The 4,895-nt window shown below is 39.5% G+C and overlaps 1 long non-coding RNA gene across 1 annotated transcript; it reads right to left on the bottom strand.

The window, feature by feature from the left end:
* Positions 1-251: 251 nt before the first annotated feature.
* On the bottom strand, positions 252-2,303 carry LOC138853668 (uncharacterized). Its single transcript, XR_011392838.1, has 3 exons — positions 2,122-2,303; positions 1,790-1,839; positions 252-469 (listed from the first exon to the last, which is right to left on the bottom strand). It is a non-coding gene; the product is annotated as an uncharacterized lncRNA (long non-coding RNA).
* Between the last annotated feature and the right edge of the window lie 2,592 nt (positions 2,304-4,895).

Below are 4,895 nucleotides of genomic sequence, written 5' to 3'. Positions count from 1 at the left end.
GATAAGGTAATCATACGCCAACAGGTAAGGTAATCATACACCAACAGATAAGGTAATCATACCCCAACAGGTCAAGTAATTATACACCAACAGATAAGGTAATCATACACCAACAGGTCAAGTAATCATACACCAACAGGTAAGGTAATCATACACCAACAGGTAACGTAATCATACACCAACAGATAAGGTAATCATACGCCAACAGGTCAAGTAATCATACACCAAGAGGTAAGGTAATCATACACAAGTTAGAAGATCAATTTATTAATGCAATACATCCAGAGGAATGTCTGACTCTGAGAACAATGTTTGGTCATCATCGTTGTGTCTTGAGCATCACGAGATGTAAATTATCTGCGTGATGCTGCATCTTCACTGACACAACACTCTCACAACTACTTCCCTATGTAAGGAAAACCACATTTACACGGATATGTGAAGCAGACACAACCACGGAACCTTCGACCTGAAACACACACAACAGTGTTGTACATATATATATATATATATATATATATATATATATATATATATATATATATATATATATATATATATATATATATATATATATATATATATATATATATATATATATATATATATATATATATATTAAAGTTAACAAAATTTAGGTTATAATGAATCACATCTTAAAATATTTATTTACATTATTTACTACTCTACAAGTTGTATCATGTATTTGTAGAAATAAAGATTATTATTATTATTATTATTATTATTATTATTATTATTATTATTATTATTATTATTATTATTATTATTATTGTAATAAACATCTTACATTTATTGAATTGCTTTAGAACACGTAGAGAAAGAAGCACTGCCTCAACTGCTAGGTAAAATGATAGGATGGATAATGAGAACCTTCAAAACTAGGAACACCAAGCTCATGATGATTCTCTTCAAATCGCTTATTCTCTCTAGGTTGGTATAATGTTGTACACTAATTGCCCGCTTCAAGGCTGGCGAATTTGCTAACCAGGAGAATGTACAAAGAACTTTCACGGTACACATAAGTGCGGTAAAGCACCTAAATTATGGGAACGGTTAAAATCACTTTATTTGTACTCCCTGGAATGCAGGCGAGAAAGATACATGATAATATACACTTGGAAAATCCTAGAGGGATTAGTACGAAACGTGCACACGAAAATCACTCCCTGTGAAAGCAAGTGACTGGGCAGGAGATGTAACATTTCCCCAATGAAAAGCAGGGGCGCCACGAGTACACCGAGAGACAACATAGTAAGTGGCAGGGGGCCAAGGCTGTTCAACTGCCTCCCAGCATACATAAAGGAGATTACCAATAGACCCCTGGTTGTCTTCAAGAAGGCACTGGACAGACACCTAAGGCAGTACCTGACCAGCTGGGCTGATTCGTACATCAGTTTGTGTGCGGCCAGCAGTAACAGCCTGATTGATCAGACCCTGATGCACCACGAGCCCTGGTCTCAGACCGGGCCACAGGGGCGTTGGCCCCCGATACCCTCTTCAGGTAAGACCTCGGTCAGATGACCAAAAGCTGCAGCTGTGGGTCGTCATATAACTAAGACCTATCATTAGTTTCCTTTTCTTCGTAATAGTTCTCGTAGCTGTAATATTTCATCTAATTTAAGAGGCCTAGTCTGAGGCCTGGCTGCTGGCACGATGGTTTCTGATACCCATAACATATGAAAACAGAGTTTAACAAGACAACTATGAGATGCAACACAATAACTAAACGCAGCTACAGTGTCAGTATAACAACACCACCAGGACTCACCCAGGGCTGACGGTGCAGCCTCCGTCAGCAGCATCACAAAACACATTAACCTGCAAGAAATGGACAAGACATTAGGTTCACTATTCAGATTTTTCCATTTAAAGATATTTCTGCTTCAAATATTCTGTAGTAGTAATATGCGTGTAGTAAATCTTCGATTGTAACTGGTGTGGAAAAGCTTCTTGCTGGAGGCCAGCCGAAGCTTGACCACTAAAGAGTTCAGTATCTGACAGAGCTACGTCAGGAGCCACTTACACTGATGGCTGAAGAACAAAACTCCACCACCACCTCCACTTCTGCAAGTACAAGACGATAATTACAAAACAACTCACACGACAATCACAAGAAGAATGCGAGCGTCCATCTTGTGTGTTACGACCAGCGTCAGTGTGTTGCGACAGGCGTCAGTGTGTTGCGACCAGCGTCAGTGTGTTACGACCGGCGTCAGTGTGTTACGACCGGCGTCAGTGTGAGGGGGACCTCCACCAACCCACAATTTATACTCTCCCAGACTGGCCCACCTGCCTCTCTGTCTTTTATATCAGTTATTATCAGCTATTTTTTTCCTTTATTGACTCCACATTAATTCAGTTTCGTTGATTATGTCACCGTGTGCTCCGTCGCCGGTCTTCCCCAAGTTTATTATAAGTCTGACAAGACGGGAAAACACTGTGTTAGTCTGTTAAACACTATATTGACGCCTTTACTGCGTCTCATACACGTATCAGACTTCTACCAGTACATATACAAGGTATACAGACCATAGCTGACATCAGTGACATACTACTATATAGAAAGTCCCTTGTTATGCTGAACATTTCCCCCGGATTAGGTCAGTTTTGTCCCGGGATGCGACCCACACCATTTTTTACTGATGGGTGAACATAGACAACTGGGAATCGAACCCGGACCCTCACCACGTGAGGCGAGAACGTTTACCACCAAGCCACGGGCCACCGGTATTATTATTTTTGGATGATACCAAAATAATCATGACTGTCACTTCGGTACAAGACAGGGAAGACTTTTAGGAGAATATAAGTCATCCAGTGGGTAATGGAGAGTAACATAATGTTGAACGGTGACAAATTGTAATTATTTTGATGTGTCAAGACTGACGAACTCAGAAGGAACATTGTATACAAAACGCAGTAGGAGGAGGATCACGAAACAGTGAAAGACCTTGGTGCAATAATTGTCAGCTGACATTTCTTTTGCATAAAACAATAAGTGGAAATGTCGTGTCAAGCAAATATCAAGGTGGATAATAAGAACTTATTAAATGAGAGAAGATTAATGGTAACACTATACACATCACTTGTGCTCTCTCTTAGAGTACTGCTCAGTGTTGACAGCTCCGTTCAAGACAAGAGAGAGAGAGAGAGAGAGAGAGAGAGAGAGAGAGAGAGGTACATGATAATATACACATGGAGGGTACTGGAGGTAGCAGCCCCACACCAACACACTGTAATAACAACAGTGTACTGGAGTAAGATAAATGGTACTGACTCTGAGGTATAAACAATGGTAATTGTTACCCATAAATTATTTATAAAGACACATAAGCAACCACTAAGACATATTAGAAAACGTTTCGGCGCTAGAACCCTCATGATCAAGGTCCGAAACGTTTTGAACCAATTCTGAATAATCCTTCAGTTTTTATACCCATTTTCACGTATCAGTTGAATGTTCAACTGTGAGATATACAGCATCTCTCTCTCTCTCTCTCTCTCTCTCTCTCTCTCTCTCTCTCTCTCTCTCTCCCTCTCTCTCTCTCTCTCTCTCTCTCTCTCTCTCTGTCTCTCTCTCTTCCTATCTCTCTCTCTCTCTCTCTCTCTCTCTCTCTCTCTCTCTCTCTCTCTCTCTCTCTCTCTCTCTCTCTCTCTCTCTCTCTCTCTCTCTCTCCCTTTCACGTTATTTTTACCAATATGGAGCAGCGGAACCCATCAACGGACCTGTGGGCAGTCACGTCCAGCCTCAACAATTTAAACCACGTCTCAAGCCTCAAAAATGTGTATGGGAAGAGCTCCAGTTGAAACTGACTAGCCAAGCATAGGCCAGTAGGCCTGATGCAGTGTTCCATCATTCTTATTTCCCTATTTTCTTAGATGTAAAATGATCTCGGTGAACAATAGGAGCGCCGTGGGGACAATACGAGAAAGCTGTATCAACATCCGTGCTCCAAGACTATTCAGCATTCTACAGAGAATGAATACACGAACAAAATATACAACTGTATACACCTTCGTGTATGTACATACACACATACACAATATATAATACAAGAAGAGGAAGGTTTTAGAAGTTAAAGGTAATAATACACTTTATTTACTCACAATATTAAATAATAATATGGCAAAAATCATTGACACTCCAGGTAATTAAACAATTATATAATCTTACTCATTAACATTATTAAACTTGACTCAGCTACTTAGAAACATATATACTGAAGAGATTATAGCTCTCATTAAGCGTCTCAATATAAAGAAAATAATTGACTACTTCACTTCACTGACTATTAAGTGACAGTTTTCAGTCAGACTATCGTCAAAATAGAGACAGTGAGAAAGTGAAAACTCTATACTCAAGACAATGTGTCTTACAGTGCATTCAAAACACTGTCTTGCTGCAGATATAACAATATATTTATATTACGCAGTTTCAGCCCTCGGTCACTGGATAATACAATAATATAAAATACATGGAATGTGACTAAATTAGGTTGCAAGAACGTGCAAGTCAATGATTCATATATAAACATTCCACTTTCCACAAACTGATGGAATCAAATTAACTTTTAAAGGGGTGGAGGGGTAAGCCAGGGGAAGGCCTCGGTCATATGACCAAAAGCTCCAGTGGTGGGTCATAATAATAATCTTTATATCTACAAGTACATGTACAAGGCATACAGGCCATAGGTGACGTCAATAACACATTTCTACATAGAAAACTGCTTATTATGCAGAGTATTTCTTGCAATAAGATCAATTTTGTCCCCAAGATGCGACCCACGCCAGTCGACTAACACCCAGGTACCTATTTTACTGCTAACATGGACAGCAGATGCCTTAAGGAAATACGTTCTAATGATTTCACCCGT

Source organism: Cherax quadricarinatus, chromosome 37 (genome assembly GCF_038502225.1).
Source record: "Cherax quadricarinatus isolate ZL_2023a chromosome 37, ASM3850222v1, whole genome shotgun sequence".
NCBI classification, from domain to species: Eukaryota; Metazoa; Arthropoda; class Malacostraca; order Decapoda; family Parastacidae; genus Cherax; species Cherax quadricarinatus.
This window is presented reverse-complemented; position numbering and strand designations above follow the sequence as displayed.